Below are 27,988 nucleotides of genomic sequence, written 5' to 3' on the forward strand. Positions count from 1 at the left end.
AAGTGCCAATACCAGCGTAGTACCAATATGTATAAATGTAGTTGATTGAAAATCAAGTTAAATCAATTACGCGTGTAAACAAATTCCGCCATAAATCATGAACCAATTCATACATAGAAATTAAATTTTTTCCATTGTCATTTCATTTAAAGTTTAATAATGGACCTTGTCATTGGTTTTATAAGGTTAATCATAGAAATTGATAATGCCAAAGAATTATCGAAAGTCAGTACTTTGGTGACATGTATTATTATTTTTTTATATATGATATTATTAATATATGGATGTGTTACATATGGTATCAGAGCACTCAGGTTTCCAAAACTGAGACCTCTGGAATAAGGAATAACAAACTCAGTGTTGTGCACGTAGGAGGCAGCAAACAATCAGCATGAGGCGAACTGGGAATCTACCACACGGTTCCGTATTGGGAACAGGACCCACATCATTTCAGGAAGGCAATCCTGAGGTTTGGGTGCAGCTAGGCGATGAGTTGTAAAATCCCAACATATATATCCAGGCGACTGTCCAAGAATTGAAAGGTGAAATGGCCTAACTTTGGGCAGACAACGAAAGATTGATGCAGGAACAAGAAAATATTTTGAAAAGCCTATCAGATAGACAGAATCATCAGCCACTAGTTCCCAGCCCTGAGCACGGCCATACGACTGGGGAACAAGAGTTCTGAACTGAAAATGTGGAAACGGAAGGAGGTGAAGAAAACCAAGAAGAAGAATCAGGTAATGTGTCTGATCACAAGACTCAGAAGAAGCAGAAAATTGAACTTCAAGGGGAGTTTCGGAAAATCAAGCCTCCTCTCTTCAATGGTGAGAAAGAAGAGGCAGTGGAAGCATGGTTGATTAATATGAACAAGTATTTCCAGTTGTATGAGTATGATTACAATTTTAAGGCTTGTTTGGCCATTTTCCAGCTTCAAGGGAAGGCCATATTGTGGTGGAAGTAAAAACAGTCCGTGGGGTCAATGAGCAAAACATAACTTGGGAGAAATTTCAGAAATTCTTTAAAGAAAAATATCTAACCGAAAGATTTTATGATGAGAAAGCAAAATAATTTCATGATCTCCGCCTAGGCCAAATGACCATGGATGAGTTTATAACAAAATTTACATCATTATTGCGATATGTTCCTTATATTCATGAAGAAAAAGCCAAAGTACAACGGTTTATCAGCAGTATTCCATTGTTCATGAAGGAACGACTGGAATTCGACAACCCAAAAACCATGGACGAAGTCATTCGGAAAGCACGGATCTGCTATCAACAAAATAAACCAAAGGGAGATACGAGCAAAAGGTGGGCTGACAAAAAGGGAAGTAAATTTATTCCCAGCCACAAGGGGAATAAGGGCACCAGCAACAAAGGATTATATAAAGGTCAAACTAACTGAAATGTGAATAAGCCCAGATTTAAAGTACCAGGTGAAACCAAGACAAATGAGCAAGCTGGCAGAAATGAAGCAGAAATAACTAACAGACCACCTGTACAATGTTGGGGATGCAGAGGCCTGCATTATGTCAAAAATTTTCCTCACCGCAAGGGAGCAGATCAGATCTCACAAATTCAAGAGGCATCTATTGTGGGAGAAGTGGCAAGGAGCATCCCTAAAATTAACGCAGCTCTTGAAGATCATCAGGCAGAGTTTCAACCAACCATGGTTGAATTTGAAGGTACTATTTTTTACCAGACCTGTTCTATTTTAATAGATCCTAAGGCCACTTTAAGTTACATTAGTCCCAGGATAGTGGAACGACATAAATTACAAGCAGTTAAATTTAAAAACCCATGGTTAGTAAAGCTTGCCACAAGGGAAAAAAGGAGAGTTTTGTCTAAAGTAAGCAATTGCCCTTTAAAATTAGCTAGTCAACTTATTATAACTTATTTGAATGTGTTACCCCTTGGGTCATACGACATTCTTATAGGCATGGATTGGTTGTAGAAACACTGGTCCCTAATAAATTGTAAAACAAAGACTATTAGCTACCGAGATGAGGTAGGGGAGAGATAGGAAATTCAAGGTGTTCAAAAACGTCTACAATTAAGGCCTATAACAACGTCCCAATTAGCCAAATGCATTAGAAAAAGTTGTCAAGTTTATGCAATACAAGTAGGGTATGCTGACTCTAAAGATAAATCTATATCAATAGAGAATATACCTGTGATACAAAATTTTCCAGACGTATTTCCTGAAGAAATATCGGGCCTACCCCCAAAGAGAGACATAGATTTTACCATTGAGCTAATTCCAGGAGCTACCCCAGTTTCCCGAGCACCTTACCGAATGAGCATACCCGAGCTAACAAAATTAAAAATGCAACTCCAAGAGTTGCTTGATAAAAAGTATATCTGCCCCAGTGTGTCTCTTTGGGGAGCTCCAGTATTATTTGGTAAAAAGAAATACGGAACCCTGCGGATGTGCATGGATTATCGCCAGCTAAACAAGATGACCATTAAAAACAAATACCCCCTTCCCCATATAGATGAGTTATTTGACTAGGTGAAAGGTGCAACCGTATTCTCAAAGATTGATCTCCACTCTGGGTATCATCAAATCAGAATAAAGGAGGGAGATATTGCAAAAACTGCATTCAGGACGCGTTATGGACATTATGAGTTCGTGGTTTTACCATTTGGGCTAACTAATGCCCCAGCAACCTTCATGTGTCTCATGAACAACATATTCCATCAATTCTTAGATAAATTTGTATTAATCTTCATTGATGACATACTGATCTACTCTCGGAACGTGGAAGAACATAAGGAGCATCTTCGTATTGTTCTGCAAGTCCTAAGAGAACATCAGTTGTACGCCAAGTACAGTAAAAGTGATTTGTTTAAGGAGAAAATCCAATACTTGGGAAATGTCATCACCAAGGATGGAATTGTCGTAGATCCATAAAAGATAAGAACAATTATGGAATGGTCGGTACCAAAGGACGTAACTGACATAAGATCATTCATGGGCCTAGCAGGTTACTATCGGATATTTGTGGAGGGTTTCTCTAGAGTGGCATATCCTATTACCTCTCTACAAAAGAAAGGAAAAGCTTTCAAATAGACCCCCGACTGTCAAAGGAGCTTTGATAAGCTCAAGCATCTTCTTACCACAACACCTATTCTGAGCATTTCTGATCCCAACAAAGAATATGTGGTTTGTACAGATGCTAGTAAGGAAGGTGTAGGTGGTGTATTAATGCAAGAAGGAAGAGTGGTTGCCTACGAATCTAGGAAGCTTAAAGAGTATGAACAAAAGTATTCAGCATATGACTTGGAGCTGACAGTGGTCATTCATGCTTTAAAAATGTGACAGCATTACCTATTAGGTAAGAGATTTATGTTGATGACTGATCATCATAGTCTGATTAATTACTTCAAACAATGAACTTTAAATTCCAGGCAAGCTTGTTGGGCAGATTTCCTAAGTGAGTTCGATTTTGAAATCAAACATTTGAAAGGAAAAGAAAATCGAGTGGCAGATGCTTTAAGTCGAAAGGTAAATTGTTTATATGAAATTTCTTTTAGTGAATCACGAACTACCTTTTTTGGGCAGATTCAAGAATCAGCCATGCAGGATTCAACATATAAATATTTATGGCAGCAAGCAAAAATTCCAAACAACCATGAACAACAATTGGGTTATGAAATAAATGCAGAAAATTTGTTGATTTATAGGAAGAGGATATATGTGCCTAACCAACAACATCTTAAAAATTTAATTTTAGATGAATATCATAAGATTCCTTATGCAGGCCATCCCGGATACCAGAAAATGATTTCTGCCCTACGGAAGGAATTTTTCTGGCCTGGTATGAAGAAGGAGGTGGCAAAATATTTAGCCAGGTGCCTGGAGTGCCAACAAGTGAAAGTTGAACACCAACATCCAACAGGATTACTTCACCCTCTGCCTATCCCAGAATGGAAATGGGAAACTATATCTATTGATTTCATTACCGGGCTACCTAAATCAAGAAAGAAAAACGACTCCATCATGGTGGTGGTGGACAAATTGAGCAAATATGCTCATTTTATACCTGTCCAGTCAACTTATAAAGCAGTCCAAATTGCTAACATTTTTATGCAGAACATTTTTAAACTACATGGAATCCCCAAGATGATCATTTCCGACCAAGATGTAAAATTTACATCAGCCTTCTGGAAAGCCCTCTTTGAGGGATTGGGCACACAACTGCACTTCAGTACTGCATACCATCCGCAAACAGATGGGAAGGCTGAGCGAGTAAATCAAGTTGTTGAAGACATGCTGCAAACTTATGTAATGCAGCAGCCCACTAAATGGGAAGATTATCTACACCTGGTGGAGTTTGCCTATAACAATGGGTACCATGCATCCTTACAGATGAGTCCCTTTGAGGTATTATACAGGCACAAGTGTAGGACACCTTTGAGTTGGAGTGGGCTGGAGGATAAGTTGTTGCTAGGGCCAGACATGTTAGAAGAGATGGAGGAAATGGTGAAAAAGGTACGAATCAATTTAAAGGTTGCTCAGGACCGGAAAAAGAACTTTGTTGATCGGAAGAGGAGCTTCTGGGAATTCCAAGTAGGGGATCATGTCTACATTCAAGTACGAGCCAAGAAAAGCACCTTGCAATGGACCAGGTGTGCTAAATTAGCACCCCGATTTTGCAGACCTTTCCAAATCCTGGCTTGAATCAGACTGGTGGCTTACCAACTTGCCTTACCCAGTCACATTCATGTACACAATGTCTTTCATGTTTCTCTACTTAAGAAATATGTTTATGACGCTAATCATGTAATCAAATGGCAAGACATTCAGGTAATATATATATATATATATATATATATATATATATATATATATATATATATATATATATATATATATATATAGTTTCTCCTTAAGGATGTATTAAACAAACTGGATAATGACTTAACGCATTTTGTTGCTATGTACAGGTCGAACCGGAAGGAGAGTTCTTGGTCGAACCTTTGGTTATACTAGATCGGAGAGAAGTAACGTTGCGGAAATGAGTTATCACCCAGGTTAAAGTGCAGTGGCAGCACTATGGGTCGGAGGAGCCACTTGGGAAGATGAGCAGGTTATGAAAGAAATCTTTCTAGGTTTATTTTCAGAAGAAGAACATCGGGACGATGTTCCATTTTAGGGGAGGGAGATGTAATATCCCCCATTAATGTAAATATTGTTTTACTACAACCAAACAAACTATTACTATTTTTTGTTTATTATAAACTGTTATTCAATTAAGTTATCGAAAGATGAATTTTGCAATGATTAGTAAATGATGTTTCTTTTGATTAATTAGTTAAGAGAGGCAGTTATTTGTTCCAAGAAAACAAAATTTTGGTGTATTTATTGAAGAGATCAAGAGGATAGGGGTATCTAAGATCAGTAGGAGGAAACAAGAAAACGAACTGTGTTGAGAGGTCAGACAGTCTGTGATAGATATGTCTGGTTAAGACTAGATAGCTGGATGAACACTTAGTCTCTAAGAAGAGAAGTGATTTTCCCTGGAATCAGGGATAGCACGCGGGGGAATTTGCTGGTATAGTAAATCTCACGCTAGGGAGGAAAACAAGGTGCAGGTCTAGTATAAACCAAATTCTAGGAAGCAGCATATTCAAATAAGTGATAATCTTCTGGGAAGTAGCATATTCAGATAGGTGATAATCTTTTTGGTAAAGCATAAAAGAAATTACATAAATAAGTCTTTATTGTGAGTTTATTGAATGATTTAAACACTTTAGTCTGGTTGATTTTAGGAAGGTATCAGTAGGTTATATTCTATTTAAAAGATAGATTTCTTCTTCAAAGAGTTCCTAAATAATGAATTGCATGAACAAAGGAAATTCAAAAGGAACCATCTTTTCCAAATGAAATTTCAGAACAAATTTTAAGAGAAGTAGAGAATACCCAAATACAAACAGGAAGAATAACCGATAACGGAAAAAGTTTCAGTAGTAAGTACAGTTAATTACAGACATAACTATATAACATAAATTGATAAATTCAACAGGAAATAATTCCCAATAACCTTCACTCTATAGGAAATTAAGTACAAAGACTCAGGTAGAACGAATTACCGTAAAGAAGAAAAGTTTTCCTTACAAATAGAAAGAGCCCATACAGGGCATAGTTATTTTGTTCGCGTAAATGAAAACATTAAAAAAATATTAGAATCCTCTAATATTGCTTTTCTCCAAAGAATATGAAATATCAGTCGTAAAAACCCTAGTGGCTATACATTCTAGCATGTTTTGGAAATTATAAAATTAGAAGGGAAAAGTATGACATTGAAAGTAGCAAAGTTATTATGAAATAGTCATAACATCTAAGGACTGCTACTTCAATAACTAGTCTCTGTGCAAAAACGAAATGTGCATATAACAAACTAACGAAAATCCTGAGCTATACTAAACTCTGCACAGAATGATATTATGCATATTGCCATATATAAACTGAGAAATGAGAACTCGCAATCTCAAATTTAACATTTAAATAAATATGCAAACCCTACTGAAACTCTGTTAATAAATAAATATAAAACTATCGTTCACAACGTCTCAACAAAGAAAGGCTATAATAATGAACTTGAAACATCTATTTATTAAAGGTTCAAATGACTATGCCTTATACAAAATGGTGGCCTGAGAAAAGCGCCCAAACTTTCAATATATAGGCCGAAGTCGTAAGACTCTTATAGCTAATAAAAAGGCCCTTAACAGTAGGAATCATAGCTCCAATAGCCGAGAAAGTCTACACGATTCTAATATAAAAAATTATAGAAACCCTAGCTCCCTGGTCGCAAAACCTTGCCATAGAAAGAGAACAAAAAGGAGTTAAATACCTGGTACAAGGTAGATTCGATCCCTTGGAAGATGAAGTCGATAAGAGGGTTTTCTCCACAACACCGACCCAAAACCTCTGCACCTGAAAAACCTTCCACCAAGACAGTGAAGAATCAGTGTTAGAAATTAATCTCAACAAGGGATTGTAATAATCTAACAAGAAGAAGTAGAATGCGGAAAATGCTAAAATCTTACCATTGAAAAGCAGTTTGAAAAACCCTGTCACAGCGGATTGAAACCCAGGGCTCTGAAGAAAGCTATGGTGGTATGACAGATAAGCCAAAGTAACACCAAGATGCCGAAGCACAGAGAAGATAAACAAGCGAACCATGACTACGGGCGAAGTAACCAGGAGAACTAGAACCAAAATCATAAGACCCGGAACAAAGCAACAATTCGTTGGAATTCTGGAATGATACAATGACAGACAAAAGCCATACCATCGGGAAATGAAGGTCAGTTCCCTGGAGCATCGTTCGATCCAACGAGTCGCTAAGTGCCATCCATGGGGAAAGCAGATCCCGAGGACAGCGCAAGATGTGGACAACTTGGTGTACATCGGGCTGCCACCTAGGCCAAGACAGCGAAGACATTAAATACGCGTGAACCATATGGTGAGCTTCGAGGTTGGGGCCGAATTTCATTTAAGTGCCATTACTAGTGTAGTACGAATATGTATAAATGTAGTTGATTCAAAATCAAATTAAATCAATTACGCGTGTAAACAAATTCTGTCATAAACCATAAACCAATTCATACATAAAAATTAAGCTTTTCCATTGTTATTTCATTTAAAATTTAATAATAAACCTTGTCATTGGTTTTATAAAATTACTCATAGAAATTGATAATGCCAAAAAAATTATTGAAAGCCACTACTTTGGTAATATGTATTATTATTATTTTTATATATAATATTATTAATATAGGGATGTGTTACAGAAAATGTCCCCATAACCAGCCAGTAATCTCCATGCTGTTTGGGCAGACTCTATATTTAATTGCACAAACTTCGAAATTGTTAATTAGTTTATCTCTACCATTTGTCTTAAAGCTTTCATGATAACCCAACTTCATCGATCTAAGTTTAGATATCCGAACCAATTCACCGACCTCCAATAACTAGAAGAATGCTACTAGGATGCCTCAATCACCTATCACAAATCAAAATGTATAGGCTGACAATTATATTTTACACTAACGGTTTGGCGTGGACTTTCAAATTTAATTTGATTATGGTTACTCGATTTTTTACTTGTAATTTAAGTATTACGTCTGTTAGTGAGTGTCAAACTTTTTTTTATTATACACAAGCTTGGTGCGAGGGATTTTCCTTTGCACACTTCTAATGAACACCTTATTATAAGTGTTTTTTGCTATCATATTATTAACATCCATTCACGATTAGCTGAGGGTTTAGGAATACAATTAAAATATATTCCAAACTGTCTTATCACAAGAATGGTTTACTCAATGGTTATTAGGTATTTAGTTAATAATTGGTATTAGTTCTATTAGGGTTAATTTAGAGTGTTAGACACAAATACAATGAATAAAAATCTTTAACTATTCAGAAATAATACTATAAATTCAAATTTTCACTATAAATGTAAACTTTCTCGATTAAGAATTGGTTGAAGATTATTGGAGAGATAAGAGTTATTACCCACATTTACTAATGTGATTGTACATGTATTTGATATAAGCCTATCGACGTATATCAACCACATTTATTAATGTGGTTTTGCTAATATATAATGCTAAAAATGATTGTAACTTTTTATATATAATGTGAAGATATAAATGTATTTTTAAATTTGTTTTCCCTCAGAAAATAATGTAAATTTTAAATTAAAAAGGAAAAAAATTACATAAAGTAGATGCACCTTGAGCATTCCAAAATAGCCCTCACTGTATGAGAACCAGAAATATCAAGATTTGGGCATTTAACAAAGCCCATATGTCATATAGTACCAATCTAATTTGCCAATGTCATATACATTTTTTAGTTTCTATCAACAACAAACAAAAAATAATGTATAGTTGAAAAGTCTGTGAAGGTCATAGTAACATGTGTTAAATGACATATGGAATCAAAAAAATTAACAAAGCATAAACTGAGCTTATTAGAGTGTAAAGTAGGCAAACCAGCAAGAAGGATTGATGAAAGTACTCATGTACAACACCCTCTAGATACTATGTGACCTACCAAGTGCCCAAATCCTTTTGAAGTCTTTCTTTAGAGAGAAGGTTTGCAATAGTGTTTCTTTCCTGTATATGTGACAATAAGAGATGAAATTAAAAGCTTGTTTGAACTGAAAAACCACCTTCAAAACAAGTAAAAGCATGTGATTATGACATCTTTTTGTAGTATTGAACCAGTTGACAACAATCATCAAATCTCCAAAAACCAAAGAGTTGACATTGTGTTCCAGAGCCCAACAAAGAAGGAGTTTTGAGGATAAGAGTTCAACATAATTGTTTAAGCCTCTCCTCAAACTCACTACAAATTTTAAAAAGTGTTGCTCATTCATGTAGAGGAAAAAATCCCCACCATAAATCCCTTCATCATTTGATGCACCATCGAAATATGACCATGGAGTACCACGATCAATCACCTTTTCTGAAATAATCCTTGGAATGTGAATAGCATGCTTTAATGGGAGAAGGGAAACAATAGCCCCTACTTGAGACGTTATGATGTCAGGAGTTGGTGTAACATCATTAAAGGTTGATTTGTTCCTAACCAATCATATACCCTAGCGTATGAGAGGCGGAATTCTATGTGAGGCGGAATTCCGTGTGGAATCCCACCAAGACTTCCAAGCATTTCAGAAATTTTCCGCAATGTAATTTTACATATTATATATGTATTCAAAAAATAGTATTACAGTAAAATCTCAAGAATAAAATATTTTTAATATACATATGTTTATTTTATATATTCAATTTTTATATATTATTGAAATATTATACTTCTATTATGATTGTTTATAAATATATGAATTTATATAATTTAAGTATGTATGATATAAATAAAAAATAAACACACATGTATTCAAAAATAATAATGGAGAACCAAATTTAAAAATTAAAATATTTTTTTAAAAATTATATATATTCCCTTCATATATTTAATTTTTATATTTTATAGAAATATTATTTTTTTATTATAATTGTTTATAAATATAAATTTATATAATTTAAATGTATATAGTATAACCAATTTAGATTCATTTTAATTCTAGATCTATGAAATGCCCAAAGGGATCAAATCTCTTTTCACTTTAAAAGAGGTTTGCAACTCAAGAGATTTGATCCCTTTGGACACTTAGGAGATTTGGAGTTAAGATGGATCTAGATTGGCCTAATAATTAATAATAAATTAATAAAAAAAATTAGTTTTATTTTATTTTTATATTTATCTTTATGTAATTTCATTGAGTAAAAATGTTTTAATTAATAATTAATAATTTTTTTTTTATTTTTATGTAATTTGACTAAGTCAAAATGTTTACATAAAATAACAAGATAAGACATGATAACATCTCTTCAAACTTAACATATATATTCAAAAATAATTAATGATAACAAAATCTAAAGATTAAAATAATTTTTAATATACATGAGCGTTTTCTTAATTTTTACATTTTGTTAAAATATTACATGTATATGTGTTTTTGTAATTTTTTTATTTTATTGAAATATTACATTTCTATTATAACTATTTATAATTATATAATTTAATATAATTTAAGTATAATTGTATATAATTTAAGTGTATATAATTTAAGTGTGTAATTTAAATGGGTATGATATATATATATATATATATATATATATATATATATATATATATATATATATATATATATATATATATATATATATATATATATATATATATATATATAATTTAATGTGTTTCTTTGATACATTCTAGAAACTGAAGGCTATCGCGAGATTCAAGGACCATTGATTGAAGATCTTGACATCACCGCACCGGTAAAAACGACGCAAGTAAACATTGGGACGGAGGCCGAACCGAAGTATGCAATGCTCGACGACTATTGGGATGATGCCACGGTGGATAAGGTCGCTGAGTTACTCCAGAGTACCAAGACTTATTCCTGACCAAGATTACGAACTTAAAGGGGATCGTTGGTGATTTAGGGATGATGAAGATCACCCTCAAACCCAACGCGAAGCCGGTTAAGTAGAGGCCTTACTGCTTGAATCCAAAGTACAAGGAAAAGGTTCGCGTAGAACTAGACAAAATGCTCGCAGCTAGAATTATTGAGCCGGTGGAAGAATCCGACTGGGTAAGCCCTATGGTAGTACAAGAGAAAAAGCAGAAGGGTGAGATAAGAATATGCGTGGACCTCAGGAAGTTGAATGACGCCTATGTACACGACCCATTCCCGGCCCCATTCACAGATGAAGTATTGGAAAATTTCGATGGACAAGAAGCATATTCCTTCACCGATGGGTTCTCAGGGTACCACCAGATCAAAATCGTGCCAGAAGACAGGAGCAAGACCACCTTCACGACGGAGTGGGGCTGCTTTCAATACACCATCATGCCGTTTGGGTTAAAGAATGCGCTAGCCATCTTTTCGCGCATAGTTGTAGCCGCCTTCAAAGAATATATCCACAAATTCCTGGAGGTCTATCTAGATGCTTGGATTGTATTTGGATTGGTTAAGCACCACGTAGTGAGCTTACGCTTGATGTTGGATACTTGTCGACGACACCAAATTGCGCTGAACCTTAAGAAGTGTACGTTCCTCGTTCCCTTTGGGAACTTACTGGGACATGTGGTCTACAAACAGGGACTAATGGTAGATCCCGCGAATATTGCAGTAATTCTGAATTTGGAAGCACCACGAAGTGTTAAACAGTTGCGTGCTACCTTGGGACATACAGGGTACTATAGGAAGTTCATCAAAAGATATGCCCAGATCACTGTGCCAATGGATAAACTATTGAAAAAATATGTCACGTTCTGCTGGAATGATGATTGCATGAAGAGCTTGGATGTCCTAAAAGAGAAATTGGCCTCTGCTCCAATCCTGGTCTTCCCAAAATGGGATGTGGAGTTTCATGTCCATGTTGATGCATCATGTATAGCGCTAGGAGCGGTGCTCACACAAGAGGGCAGAGAGGGCTTGGATCACCCTATCGCGTTTGCAAGTCGCAGGTTGTCCAAAGCGGAAAAGAACTATTCCACAACTGAGCGCGAGGGATTGGCTATGGTGTACACGCTCCAAAAATATTGGCACTATTTCCTAGGAGGACATTTCAAGTTGTATACAGAGCATTCAGCACTAAAATACTTGGTCAATAAGCCTATGTTGGGGGGCGCATATATAGGTGGCTCTTATTATTCCAAGAATATGACTTTGAGGTCCTGGTAAAACCTGGACACTGTTGGGTTGTGTTATATTCTTTCCACGACTAGCCCACGTAGTTAACCGGGGGTTAGAGGGGGGGAGGTCACAGGGGGTTTGAGGGGCACCCATAACCCCACTTTATGGGGTCTGGGGAAGCACCGCAGAAAATTTTGGTTTTGGAACCTATGTTAGGTTGGGCGGACCCACCTATGGTTTTGTGCATGATTTTCGCACATGTTTTTTTTTAACGCGATAGTTTTCGGTCCATGGTATTGGACGTGATGGTTTTCGGTCAATGGTATTGGATGCTTCGGCATGTATAAATATGTATTGTAACATTGAAAGGAACACAATGAAAAATCAAGCTGGTAGTCCCGGTTTTGGGATCTAGGGGAAAATCTCTGTGTATATGTGTTTTATGTGTTATGCTCTCGCATTGTTTATTTTCTGTGTTTTAGAATTTGTATGCAGGTAATTTTTGTACGGGGTTGAAATCTACATTTGGTATCAGAGCTGTTTTGGCTTCAAGGGGACGCCTTTGTTGCTGAGGGGTTTTGCTCGGGCCCGTGGTAGACCCTGTTCAGTGGGATATCTACGAAATCGATTCTAGTGGTGAAAGAAGATGGCGAGCAGTGGAAAGATAAAGATCGAGAAATTTAATTGTCAGAGTTTTGAGTTGTCAAAACTCAAGATGGAGGATCTGTTGGTGGATAAAGATCAATGGATCACGGTAGATCTAGGTACTAAACCAATGGGAGTGTCCAATGAAGAATGGAAGAAGTTGGATCGGAAGGCAAAGAGCACAATACGATTGTGTATCTCAGACTCAGTATTATTGAATGTATCAGGGGAAGCTACGGCGAAGGCTTTGTGGGACAAGTTAGGGACTTTGTACCAATCTAAGTCTCTGGTGAATAAACTGTTCCTGCGGAAAAAGTTGTATAACCTGAGGATGAAAGATGGAGACTCGGTGACAGAGCATCTGAATGCATTTAATACTGTGGTAAGTCAGTTAGCATCTGCGGACATTAAAATTTCAGATGAAGATAAGTGCATCAGTTTTTTGTGTTCTCTACCAGATTCGTGGGATAGTCTGGTTATTGCAATAGGTAGCAATACAACTGCCATGCAATTTGATGAAATAGTCTCAACCTTGGTGACGGAGGAGATGAGACGGAAAAATATGGAGAGCCAGAATGGTGATTCCTTGTCTGTACGAGGACGGTCCCAGAACAGAAACAAAAATAAGTCATCAAGTGGGAGATCTAAATCTAGAGGGAGATCTAAATCTCCAGGAAAACCTGTAAAGGTGGTGTGCTGGAAATGTGGAAAGGAAGGCCACTTCCAAAGGGACTGTAAATCTAAAGCTCCTAACAAAGGAAAGGGATCTGATGAGGCTCCTTCTACAGAGGCGAAAACCACCTCAGATGAAGGTGGGGATGTGTACTTGGCTTCTTCAAGTACACATTTAGATCATGAGCCAATGGTTGATTGACTCAGGTGCATCCTTTCACTTCACACCCCATAGAGAGTGGTTCTACGAGTATGAGAAATATGATGGTGGTGATGTCTTCTTGGGGGATGATAGGAAGGCTAAAATCATTGGTCGCGGAAAGGTAAAGTTGACGTTGCAAGGTGGAAGAGTTAGAACACTTCCGGGTGTTCTACATATTCTTGCATTGGCCAGAAATCTAATTTCTGTAAGAAAGCTGGATGATGCAGGTGTAAAAACAGTGTTCGAGAAGGATACCTACAAGATGGTTCGGGGAGCACTGGTATTGATGTGAGGAGTTTGGATTAGAACTCTGTACAAGCTGCAAGGTAGCATGGTTGTTGATGGGTACAACAGATCTATGGTTCTTGAAAGTGGAGCAGAAAATCTAGTGGTCTCTGGAGAGAAGACCATGCTGTGGCATCAAAGGCTTGGACATATTGGAGAGAAAGGCCTTCGAATACTTTATGGTAAAGGTATGGTAGAAGGTATGAGTAATAGCTCTCTCGATTTTGATTTCTGTGAAAATTGTGTATATGGGAAGCAGAATCGGGTGAGTTTCCCCTCTAGTGGTAAGAGGGCGAAACAGATATTAGAGTTTGTGCACAGTGATGTGTTTGGACCTGTGAAGGTTCCATCACTGGGTAAGTATGTGTACTATGTGTCATTTATAGATGACTTCTCAAGGAATACATGGATATATTTCCTTAAGAAGAAATATGAAGTCTTTGATAGGTTTAAAGAATTTAAGGCTCTCGTGGAAAATCAGACAAAGAAGAAGATAAAGGTGTTGAGGACAGATAATGGTGGAGAGTTTTGCAGCAAGGAATTTGAAGAATTCTGTAAGAAGTGTGGTATAGCACGGCAGAAGACTACTCCATATACACCTTAGCAAAATGTAGCTTCAGAAAGAATGAACAAGACATTGATGGAAAGGGCAAGAAGCATGCTCAATGGTGCCGGGTTAGGACAGGAATTCTGGGTAGAGGCAGTGGATACTGCATGTTACCTGGTCAACAGGTCACCTTCATCAACGTTGGAGGATAAGACTCCACATGAGTTATGGACTGGTAAGAAACCCTCTCTTTCACATCTAAGGGTATTTGGATGTGATGCATATGCACATGTTCCAAAGGAGAAATGAACTAAGTTGGATAGTAAATCTGAAAAGTGCATCTTTATTGGGTATAAGGATGGTTTAAAGGGTTATAAACTTTGGAACCCTGTAACAAGGAAGTTTGTGTATAGTCGAGATGTGGTGTTCAAAGAGGTGAAAGATGTTTTTAAACATGAATTCTAACCAAAGGAACCTGAGAAGATAGAGTTTGAGCTAAAGGAGGAAGAATCAAACTCTACAGCAGAGGAGGAATCAGAAGATGAAGAGCCACAAACTCCGGCTGTGAGAAGATCAATTCGAGAAAGAAGGCAGCCAGAGAGGTATAGTCCATCTGCTTTCTGTTCAAATTTTGCTTTGTCTGTTACTGACGATGATCCCAGAACTGTGAAGGAAGCAGTGGATTCAGAGGATGGAAAACTCTGTAAAGAGGCCATGGTTGATGAAATGGCATCTTTGCACAAAAATGAGGCTTGGGATCTGGTGGAGTTGCCAGCTGGGAGGAAACCCATTGGTAGCAAATGGGTGTTCAAAAAGAAGACAAATGCAGAAGGAAAAGTGGAGAAATACAAAGCTCGATTGGTAGCAAAAGTTTATTCCTAGGTGCCGGGAATTGATTTTGGTGATATTTTTTCTCCTGTTGCCAAGGTAACTTCTATTATATTACTTTTATCTGTTGCTGCTGCTTTTGATTTTGAGGTAGAACAGATGGATGTGAAGACAACATTTTTTCATGGGGATTTGGAAGAGGAGATCTACATGAAGCAACCTGAAGGCTTTGCGGTGAAGGGTAAGAAAGAACTAGTACGCAAGTTAAAGAAGTCTCTGTATGGATTAAAACAATCACCAAGGATGTGGTATCAGAAATTTGATACATTTATACGAGGACCTGGCTTCACCAGAAGCAAAGCAGATCAATGTGTGTATTTTAAATTAATTGGTGACCGTGTTATTTATCTGGTCTTGTATGTGGATGATATGTTGCACATTGGAAATGATAAAGAAATTATCCAGGATTTGAAGACCCAATTGTCCTCCAAATTCGACATGAAAGATCTTGGTGTTGCAAACTATATTTTGGCCATGGAAATTGAAAGAGATCAGGAAAAGAGGAAGCTTTGGTTAAACCAGAGGAAGTATGTCGAGACAATACTGCAGAGGTTTAATATGTACGATAGTAAACTAGTGAAGGTTCATGTTCCTGCATGTGTTAGGTTATCTGTTGAACAGTGTCCCAAGACACAAGAAGAGGAAGAGGACATGTCCCTTGTTCCATATGCAAGTGCAGTCGATAGCCTGATGTATGCAATGGTCTATACTAGACTAGACATTGCACATGCAGTGGGAGTATTGAGCAGGTTTATGTCAAAACCAGGGAAGGAGCATTGGACAGTAGTGAAGCGGGTTTTCAAATATTTGCCTGGCACTAGTGATTATGGTTTGTGCTACCAAGGAAGACCAGGATTGGACAGAGTGTTGGATATTCGTGGCTTTGTTGATGCAGACTGGGCTGGAGATCTGGATCATAGAAGATCTACAAGTGGGTATGTGTTTAACCTATTTAGAGGTGCAGTCAGTTGGATGAGTAAGAAACAATCTGTATTGGTACTATCAACTACAGAGGTAGAATACATGGCAGCCACTCATGCAAGAAAGGAAGAAGTTTGGTTGCAGAGATTGTGTTCAAGTATGGGGTTAGTACAGGAAGCTATAAGGATAAACTGTGACAGCCAAAGTGCAATTTTTTTGGAAAAGAACCCTGCATATCATTCAAAGACAAAGCACATTGATGTTCAGTATTACTTTGTGAGGGATATGATAGAAGACAAAAAGGTGTTGCTGGTAAAGGTGGACACTTTGAAGAATACTGCAGATGCATTGACAAAATTTGTAAGCTCTGAGAAGTTCTCTTGGTGTAGAGAAACAATGGGTGTTGCAGGGCTGGATAAATAACTAAGCTCTATTGTGGCCTCCTATGGAAAGAAAACAACAAGTGGGAGAATGCTAGGTTGTGTTATATTCTTTCCACAACTAGCCCACGTAGTTAACCGGGGGTTAGAAGGGGGGAGGTCACAGGGGGTTTGAGGGGCACCCGTAACCCCACTTTATGGGGTCCGGGGTAGCACCCCAGAAAATTTTGGTTTTGGAACCTATGTTAGGTTGGGCAAACCCACCTATGGTTTTGTGCATGATTTTCGCACATGTTTTTTTTAGACGTGATGGTTTTCGGTCCATGGTATTGGACGCGATGGTTTTCAGTCCATGGTATTGGACGCGATGGTTTTCGGTCCATGGTATTGGATGCTTCGGCATGTATAAATATGTATTGTGACATTGAAAGGAACATAATGAAAAATCAAGCTAGCAGTCCCAATTTTGGGATCTAGGGGAAAATCTTTGTGTATATGTGTTTTATGTGTTATGCTCTCGCATTGTTTATTTTCTGTGTCTTAGAATTCGTATGCAGGTAATTTCTGTACAGGGTTGAAACCTACAGACGCCTGAACGCAGGACCGGATCACTTGTCACGTATTGAGACGGGCGAGGAACCTACTAATTCGAGGAAGGATTACCTGACGCACAACTCTTTGTTGTGTGCGTTGCGGATGGACACTTTGAAGATATAATCCACTTTCTGACAACAGGGACTACGCCGAAGGAATACTCCGTCCAAAAGAAGAAGGAATTGGTGGTGCGTGCAGTGCATTTTTCTGTCATCGCAGGTCACCTATACAAAATGGGAAATGATGAGATACTATGAAGGTACATACCTAAATTTGAATGAAGTCAGATCCTTGCAGAAGCACATGGGGGCGCTGCAGGAGGACACTATGCAGGACGAGCGACCGCACAAAATATTCTCTGCACAGGGTTGTGGTGGCCAACCCTTCATCAGGATTCAAAAGCACACTGTAAGGCCTGCGACATATGTCAAAGGACTGGTAAACCATCGTAGAGGGACGAGATGCCTTTGAATCCACAAATGACGCTGCAGCCCTTCGAAAAGTGGGCAATCAACTTTGTAGGACCTATCAAACCTCAGGGAAAAACGGGCGCGTGATACATCATCACCGCAACGGAATACCTGACTCATTGGGCAGAAGCGCAGCCAGTCAAATACTGCATGACTGCTACGGCTGCAAAGTTTTTGTTTGAACATGTGTTGACTCGATTTGGCTGTCCGAAAATCTTATTGAGTGATCGCAGTACACATTTCCTGAATGAAACCATCAGCACGCTCACGAAAGAATTCTAGATATATCATCAGAAAAGCACACCGTATCACCCACAAGACAATGAGACAGTAGAAGCATTCAAAAAAATACTGGAGACTGCGCTAACCAAAGTTTGCAACACGCAGTGAAGCGATTGGGACCTGTGCATACCTGCAGTACTATGGGCTTATAGGACAACGTGCAAGAAATTGACGGGACAAACACCTTTCCGGTTAGTTTATGGCATGGAAGCTGTCATGCCAATGGAGTATATTGTACCTAGTCTGTGCATAGCAGCGCTCACAGGTATGATGGACTGTGAAGCCCTAGAAGAAAGGCTCGCACAGTTGGAAGAACTTGAGGAGGAACGGTTCCTGGCTGGCTTTCATCAATAGGTGCAAAAGCAGCATGAGAAGGCCTAACATGATAGCCATATTAAATTGTGCACCTTCAAGGTAAATGATTTAGTACTGTTGTATGACAGTAAGTTTGATAAATTCCCGGGAAAGTTCAGAATGCATTGGCTGGGACCATACGTTGTTAAGGAGGTCACAGATGGAGGCGCGATCTAACTAGTCAAACTAAATAGAGAACCTTTCCCAGGCAAAGTGAATGGCAGTCGCTTGAAGCCCTACACGGGTGGTCCGACTATCTGACTAGCCAGTAGGCGCACAGTCTTCGCGCTCCAAGGATCCGGACAAAGGCGCGGGACTATAAACAAATGCAGGGGATACTGGCACAGACGCAGAGAAGCACTTCTAATACAGAGGTCTCAGAACAACGTATGCAACAGATCCAACAAGCAGCAGCTCAGTGCGCTACTGACCTCCATGCAGTTCGAGAACAGTTGGAGGGACTCCACACAAAGATCATCGCGTCGATAGAGTGACTCAAGGGCAAGTCATGATGTTTGTGTTGAGGGCCTGTTGGGCATGGAATCCCCCCAAGGCATGTTTTGGGGCTTAAAGCCCAAGTTTTGACTGAATCTTGTTGTAAAGCTCTGCGAATTGTGGGCGCGGGGCGCGAAAGTATGATAGAGTCACAGGGTTGTCCACCCTAGTTTTGTAATGTAATGTCGACTGGATAGACCTACCCATGGTCTGCAGACCATGGGATTGTATAAATAGAGCGAGGCTCTAAGTGTAAGAAGGAAAAAATAGAGAATAGGGAATAGAAGAGAAGCATGAGAAAGTCTAAGTGATTGGGTCGCAGGTTGAAGTGTGTCTTTGGGTCGTAGAGTAGGAGAACGCTCTGCAGCTGAGTGCGCAGAGACCTAGTAGTTCGCAGCTTAGTGCGCGGACCCCTGCAGCTGAGTGCGTAGGGCGAGTCGAGTCTGTAACCGTGGAAGGAATCAATAAAGAGAAGTTTTGTTATAATTTTGTGTATCTGTTCTTGGGTTAATGCATGATTGATATAATTTGCAAATATACTGTTTATTTACTGCGCGCACCTGTATGAATGGTTTATGTTGTTAAGTATAACTTAAAGCCCTCAAGTAGGCAAAGATAATTAACTAACATTGGAATACAAGTAAGGTCTTGGGTAATAATGCAGAACGCGATGCTCAGCCCCTGAGTAGGGTTGCGCGAAGGCAGGATATCAGGCTGCGAGGAACAAGAAAGTGCACAAAGCAACCTGCGCACAGGGTCAAACAGCGGACCAGTCGAACTCATCATACATCTCTAGGGTGTGGAAACCTGGTTCTATCACCCTCCCATACTACTTCAGGTGAGACCTCAGTCTGCGCTCCGTGGACTATTGCCGAAAGGGCCAGTAGTAACGGGATTTGTTTGGCTAAATTAACTCTGAACCTGGGTGAGGCCCCAACAAGCCAACAACCATTAATAGAGGTAGTGCTACAAATTGGGAGCAAAAGGACCCATAGTTGTGTTCAGGATAAGACAAGAGGAGCTAGGATTGTGCATTACATCATCTAGACCATTAGTGTATCTTGTTCCTGTATTCTTGTACTAGTGGATGTATGAGGGTCATTATCCCTAGTACGGGGGCCCTAGATAGTTATATTACAGTTTGTTAATATAACAAAGTAGGGTTGTTGAAAATTGTAAAAAGGTTGTTTATATTTGTGCACGTGTTGATTTACTCTTGTTTATATTCCGCTGTGAAAAGTAGTTTGTTGTTGTATTTGGATTGGTAGTGTTAGTGATTCTAAGACCCTAACCTAGGTTCCAGTAATGGGGAAAAACAACAAAGGTGGTGGTATAGAGAGGTACCAAGAGAATTAATCATTTCCTATGAATGATATTCAATAAAGGTTCTAGGGTACAAAACTAATATTGACCATTCGATATTCCATATTTCAGGTTTCTGCGATCTTCATACTTGTGTAAATCATCTTCCGGATTCTTCTCACATTAGGTTTTTGTTATGATCAATGTTTCGAACTAGCAATGGTGGTTCATCATCCTGATGATGAACCACCGTTGCTGGTTCGAAACATCGATCATAACAAAAACCTAATGTGAGATGAATCCGGAAGATGATTTACATTCAATATTCTTTAAGCATACTTTGAATCATGGTAAATTTCTCAACCTAATCTAGGTTCTCTACGTGTTTGGTGGTCTCAAGCCACTAAACATGAGAGGTGTGATTCATAGCTAACCAAATCGAGCACCAAATGGTTCTTGGTTGGGGAGCTTGGGTAAGGAGTTGGATTTGAGGCTCTTATGGAGAGGTGATAGCGACCATTTTTCTACTCTGGATAATAGAAGGGATATCCTACTCCAACTTAGTCTTCTAAGTCAAATTATAGAGGTGATAACCTACTCCATCTTGGTCTTTCGAGTCAAATTCCTTTGACACTAATGGATATCCTACTCCAACTTAGTCTTCTAAGTCAAATTATAGAGGGGATAACCTACTCCATCTTGGTCTTTCGAGTCAAATTCCTTTGACACTAATGTCTACATGAAGGCATAATGACAAAGTGGAATTACATAGGCAAAGCAGGCCAAAACAAGAGGCTCGTGATCTCCCTTGAGAAGAATTATGCTTAGTGGCATTCAAATTATACATCGTAAGTTGAAGGGAAATCTTAGCAACAAAAGAGTTATTCTATTCCAAGGTCCTCGAGTTTACAAAAGCTCCATCGGTATAATTGGATCAAAGAGTTGAGGAAAAACATTAGATGATTGGAAAATATATTTAAAAGGAAATAGAAGTGTGGTTTCAAGGCCCATCCTTTTTGAAGAGTTTAGAAACACAACTATACCAGACTACTTATGTTTACTAGATGGTAAAAGAAATGCTAACTAACGCAATATTCTACAACAAGACATCATACACAAAATTGTTTATGATATCTCAATGCTAAATGAAAAACATATAGTAACCAATCAAGAGACCAACCCCTAGAAGATACCTTTCCTCTCTCTCATCTCTAATTGGGTCGAGAGACACTCTACATCCTAGTACAGGGGAGATGTCTCTTAATGTTACATTTAAAAATAATAAAATAATATTTACATTAAAAAATTAAATAATAGTAATAACAAAAAAGAATATGCAATTTCTTCACTACTTAATATGGAGAAAAATTTAAAGTGGGTTATAAATAAAATATTTCAATATGCATATTGAGAGAGAGAGAGCATATTTTATTAATAGTTGATTTCTAAAGAATTAATAATTTCTTAATGTTTAATATCGAATTGATATATAACATTTAAAAACATATTAATAATAAAATTAATTCAATGCCTATATAAACCTTTGAGATAGCTCAATTGGCTTTCTTTCTTGTGTTAATATACTCTTTAATTGATATAATTAAATTAATAAATTATCCAAATTTATAATACATTTTTGTTGCAAACAACAACATATATGTTTATTTTTTTCAAAGTTTTTTTTATAAATATTTATAATTTTTTGGGGAATATAATGTTAAAAATATTTAAATTACAAAAAAAAACAATATCTGTAATGTATATCTATATTTGTTTATTAAAAAATATTTATTAATTGATATAATTAAGTTAATAAATTATCCAAATTTATAATACATTTTTGTTGCAAATAAGGAAAACATATGTTTATACTAATTAAAATATATGTTTATTTTTTTATAAGCCTTTTTCATAAATATTTGTAATTTTAGGCCTTTTTCATAAATATTTCTAATTTTTTTGAGAATATAATGTAAAAACTTTTAAATTAAAAAAATTAATGTATAATTATATCTATATATTAAAAAATATTTAAGAATATGTGTAATTTTTATTTATATTTGTTAACTTTTTTCCTCTAATAAATATTTTTATTAATATTAATATTTGTTTTTTTAAGGGAATATAATATAAAAATGTTTAATTTTAAATTAAAAAAATACTAATAAACTAAATAAGTATTTATATTTATAATTATATATAATTATTATTATTATTTAAATTACACTACTTTCATATTTATTTTAAAAAGTTTTAAATATGAGAGAACAAGTTTTTTAAAGAAATTTTAAAGAAATCAATTTAATTTAAAATGTATTATTTTAATTAATTTTATTAAAAAAATATTTTAATTAGAAAAGATATTGATGATGATGGTTAACGGACTAAGACCAAACATTGGTCTATCCGACCTAAAAAAACAAATTATTTATTTTGATTTAAGATTTTATTCCTATGCTCAAAAAGCTTGGAGAGAAACCTCCTGAGCTCACTATAATTTTGACATTGTAAAAGGCTAGAAAGGTCAGTATTGTAACAAAGATTATGAAACTGAGATCTAATGTGGTTGTACATGGGACACTCTAAGAGGAAAGGATCTGCCATATATGTGAAAATAGGAACATCGAGGATGAAAACCACTTCCTCTTAGAATGCCCCACTTAAAAAAAAATAATGTTAATGTTATAATCTTAATATTTAAAATTAAAAAACATATAAATAATTGCCATATTTAATAAAAATATAATCATTTAAAAGAACATTTACTACATTGCTTTTTAAATATAAAATTTAAAAAAAATATATTAAAAACTTCTTCACTGTATAATACTTTTACACTAACATGGACCCATTTCTTTACCGCTGAAAAGACCATTTATATTACAATCATGCATGCTTCTGTTTTAGTCTCTCTGGTTTTAAATTGCGAATTTAACACTTTCATTTCAACTTCGATTTGGTTCCTCCAACCTAAAGCCGCATTGCTGGCGCAGCCTCTCTACTACTCTCTCATCCCACCGCAATTTGGGACACCCCTCGACATGAAGATACCCTAATGATTGACAACATTCAACTCCTTCCAACTCGCCCAACTGAGGACACCCGTGAACCTTTAGATATTCAAGTTTTGTTAGCTGCGCCAAATCCCGTATGCTCTTCAACTTCGCACAATCGATTGCATACAACCTCTGCAAGGACACCATTGTTTCAACACTCCGCAGCTCCTCAAGTTCGTTACACTTTTTAATGTGCAACTCTCGGAGCATTGGAAGACCACAAAGGCCTTGTATACTTCTCAGATTATAACAGCTACTCAACTTCACACGGGTGAGTGCCTCTGGTAATGTTCCAATCTCCACCAGATTAATACACTCCTCTAAGATTAACTCCTTGAGGTTGGGGTATTCAACTTCATCAGAGAATACCTCTGATGTGTGGATTATGGGACAAGCAGCCACTTTCAACCAACTCAACTGACTCGACCGTTCAACTGAAGCCGACAAACACTTCAATTCCCGCGATACTCGAGACGCAATTCCTTCAACTTCCGTAAGTGACCCAGCGAAGGCATCACCGTCTCCAGCAAAGGGTTTCCTATCCACAGAACTTCTAAATCACTGGGGAGTTCAAAAGCACTTGGCAATTCTTTCTTCAAATTTGTGCCCCTCAACTTCACTACTTTCAGGGACCTTTGATGCCCCAGTTGCGAGGGCCATACAACTTTTTCACAGCCGGAAAGATCTATATGCTCGAGGGTTCTTATATTTCCAAAAGCTTCGCTTGAGATTGTTAAATTAGCACAACAGGAAGCATTAAAATATCTAAGGCTACTTAAACTCCCGAAAGAATCTGGCAGCCTCTCCAATTTCTCGCACCAACGCAGGTCCAAGCTGTGGAGGTTCGACAAGCTGCCGAAAGAATCTGGCAGCCTCTCCAATTTCTCGCACCAACGCAGCCAATTTCTCGCACCAACGCAGGTGCAAGCTGTGGAGGTTCGACAAGTTGCCATGTTATCGAGTCACATGACCCATGATGCTTTATTTCCTAGTTGACCCCCTTTATTAAAGTTTCTCCTATGACTGTAGCCTCTAGAAGTCGAGAATGAGCTAGTGAGTCGTCCCTGTGTCTATCATTGAGGAGACATTACATGTAACTTCCGTGTACTTTGTTCGTGATAAATGATACAATTTGTTGCATGGCATCTAATGGGTATTTGAACTTACTCTTTATATTGAGAATGTTATGAAATGTTAGGAAAGAACCTCCTCTTTTTTTTAATATAAAATTTTAAGTTTTTCGTTTCCAAAAAAACCATAGCGGGAAACTCTAAGGCATTTCTCACTACATTTTTTTAGCTTTTTGTTTACTTTGAAAGGGTTTGTACCATGTTTGGGGGAGCTTCATGAAACTTGGGATACATGGTGTATATTTACCCCCTAGATGTTCTACGATGGACTTGCACAAGGAAGATGGTATGTGATGGATTGACACATTGGAGATGGCTTGCTTAGTCATTGCTTAACCTTTGTGGGGCTCTTGCTTGGCAATTTTCTTTAGGGCATTGGAGTTCTTTTGATAGCGTCAGTGACATCCTTTAGGATGGTCACATGGAGAGGCTTGCTTGCATGAAGAACAACCTACTTAGGTGGAGCAATGTTTTACATCTTGAAGGAGAGCACTAGGCCTTAGAAAGCGTAGGGTTGTTTGGATTGCTATATGGAGGTTTAGAGTTGGCTTGGGGATGTTGGGGTTGCATTAGCATTCATGTAACGAGAGTGGATCTAGTGGAGTATATGGTTTATGAGGATTGATGGAGCCTTTTAAGGCATGTAAGGGGAATGTTGGATACACCTCGTGGAGCACCCTTGCATGTGGAGTGTTGCTTATGAATGACATCACCATGTAGTTTGACATGTGTAGCCTTGCAATGTAGTGCTCCACATGCGAACGTATATGTATTATTGTAGGTTGCTTCTAACGGAATTGAGCCAAGTATGTGTTGTTGGCCTTCTTTAATTCTCATATATATAGAGGAAAGAGAGAGTCCTTTCATATCATAACAACATAGCTCATTTATACTCATCACACTTGTGTTAGAGATGTCATCAAGTGGAGTGCACTACTTTTAACTCTCTCTTGGATCTTCTAATGCACTTGTTCTCTCTCTCTCTTGGAGTTGTTGTGTTTTCATGATCTTGTTGGAGCATCTTGGAGTCTAGTGTTAGGGTTTCATCCCTTGGAGATTTGGAGTTCATGGTTTTTTTATGTAGCTCTTAGTTATACTTAGAGAAGTGAAGAAGAAGAGACTTCTTGCCTTGGAGGACTTGCTTGAGCAATTCATGCTTGTTGGATCTCATTGTTCGAGCTAGGATTTGTTTGGTTTTCCTTGGCAAGGGTTCTGGAGAGATAATGGATTGTATTAGTTTTGTGATGAAACTATGGTATGTACATCATGCATAGTATTAGTTTTGTGATGAAACTATGGTATGTACATGAGCTTGATGTTATTAATGAAAATTTCACCTATTTGATACTTGCATAAAACACAACTTTTATTTTTAGACATTTGTGTTCTTTATGATTTGTAATTTCTAACTATATTTGTGTCGTTGATTTGACATAAGTAAGTTATTTTAAGTGATTTATCATTGTAATTGAAGAAGAATGTTTTCAAATCTAGTTTATGCATGATATGATTATCCTAAAAAAGCAAAAACTTATTGCAACACATTGGTATCTTTTCTCTTGGATTGCCTCGATGTTTGGGGTTGTTAAGGATTGAAATATTGTTTGTTGTTATTATTGTTTTAATGTAATATCCTAAATGCATATTTTCATTAAAAAATCTGGAAATTACTTCAGAAAAATTATGTCGTAAATTTTACTCATAAACAACATGAAAAATGAAAATAAAAATACAAAAATCATGGAAATTCCAATAATTAAAATAAAATCTAGAAATTACATAAACGTTGCTACTCCAACAAATTGATAAAATACCAGACACGAAGAATGGCAACTAACTCCCAAATTGAGAATCTGAATGATCCTCACTCCAATATTCAGATTTGATCTCCACTAATACCACTGAAGCTCCATGAGATTTCTAGGTTAAATCTCCTCAATGCTGGGTTGGGTTTTCATCCAACTCACAATAGAAAACCCAAGGGTTTTCAGCTCGGGGCTTGTCGAAAGTTGAGAACCTTGTTCCCAAACCTCTCCAATAAGAAAATCACTCAACTTCAATATTTCTCAAATGATTTGTTTCTCTTCCTTTTAAAAATCAAATGGATCCCTCTCTAACCTTCTAGAAGTACTTAATTTTATTATTTAATTTCCATTCTAGAAGATTCTCCCCTTTACTTTATTTAAGCGAAGTTTAATTTATTTTATTTAAGTCACTATTACCCCTTCTAGTCTTTTTCTTCAATTAAGCATTTACCTCTTTTTAATTAACTAGGTGATTAGTTAAAGTCACTTTTAATCTAGGAAAATGATGAATTTGCCTCTACGATCTCTCTAGCGACTAAAAGTCACTTTTCACCAACCCATCCTATAGATCTTTTTGTTTTGGTTCCAACGAGTTATTACTCTTAGGTGTTTCATCAAATATTCATCAAAAAATGACACCATAAGTGTATTTAATTAAGATATGCTCAATAATAACTTCGTTTTACCAAAATTTCCGGAATTTAGTAGAACCAAGAACAAGTTGTGCGAAACTGACCCTGATGATGAAATGTTGCAAGCGATCCTTGTTTCATCAAAAAATGATACCTTAAGTGTATTTAATTAAGATATGCTCAATAATAACCTCGTTTTACCAAAATTTTCGGAATTTAGTAGAACCAAGAACAAGTTGTGCGGAACTGACCCTGATGATGAAATGTTGCAAGCGATCCTTGTTGGACCCCATATAACTCCTCCAAAACCCTTCGGGCCCATTGATAACGAAATCTCGCTCCCATGACCAAGTTGTCACCAACCTTGGAAATCCATCCTAGCCACATTATAAGGGAAACTAAAAATGGGGACATTACAAACCCTCCTGCCCTATGATTTCTTTCCCTCAAGAAATTTGCAATTGACCAATGTAGAGGCATATATACACTGATACTATGATCCCATACAAACCATTGTGTTAACCATGTTGTTTGTTTTAGGGATGGATATGGTAGCATCGGACAAGTGTTCTAGTCTCAGATGATGATAAAAGGCTAAGGAACATGAAATCTCAAAAACCCAGAAAAGGTTTCACAAGATAAGCTTGGGAAAACACCTTAATTAAATTAATTTCCCATAATTTAAATATTTCCTAAGTCTAACTTAGGAAAAGTGGTAAATTAAAGTTAATTAATTAAGGATATTTGAGATTTCTCTAGAGACTTCCATTAATGAAGTTTAATTGATCTTAGTCTTTGATGGAGATTAAATCATGGTTGTTGAGACTCCAACAAGATATTATAAGAGCAGGTCAAAGGGCTTGGAGATAGCATCAATGTGATCGAGTTGTGAGAAGCAAATTGAGCTCCTAGTTCACAGTTTTTAGTGAGGGCACAATTTGAGCCAAGGAAAGAGGATCAGAGAGAGAGGCAACAGAGATTTGGGAAGAGCATAATTCTGAAGAGTTTCCCAGTGATTTTCCAATGTCGAAGAGGTAGGAACACGGAGGTTGAATATATTTGCAGAGGAGGTTGTACAAGCAAGTGCGGATAGCCA

The 27,988-nt window shown here is 37.1% G+C and overlaps 1 protein-coding gene and 1 pseudogene across 1 annotated transcript in view; one reads left to right on the forward strand and one right to left on the reverse strand.

The window, feature by feature from the left end:
* LOC149153125 (cycloeucalenol cycloisomerase-like) overlaps window positions 1–27,988 on the forward strand; it is a 420,238-nt gene that overhangs the window by 10,361 nt on the left and 381,889 nt on the right. The window lies entirely within an intron of this gene.
* Window positions 23,090–24,278, reverse strand: LOC149153126 (uncharacterized; annotated as a pseudogene).

The sequence above is a fragment of the Pinus tabuliformis genome, chromosome 9 (assembly GCF_031772625.1).
Source record: "Pinus tabuliformis cultivar Carrire ecotype Pingquan chromosome 9, CPIR1, whole genome shotgun sequence".
Lineage (NCBI taxonomy): Eukaryota > Viridiplantae > Streptophyta > Pinopsida > Pinales > Pinaceae > Pinus > Pinus tabuliformis.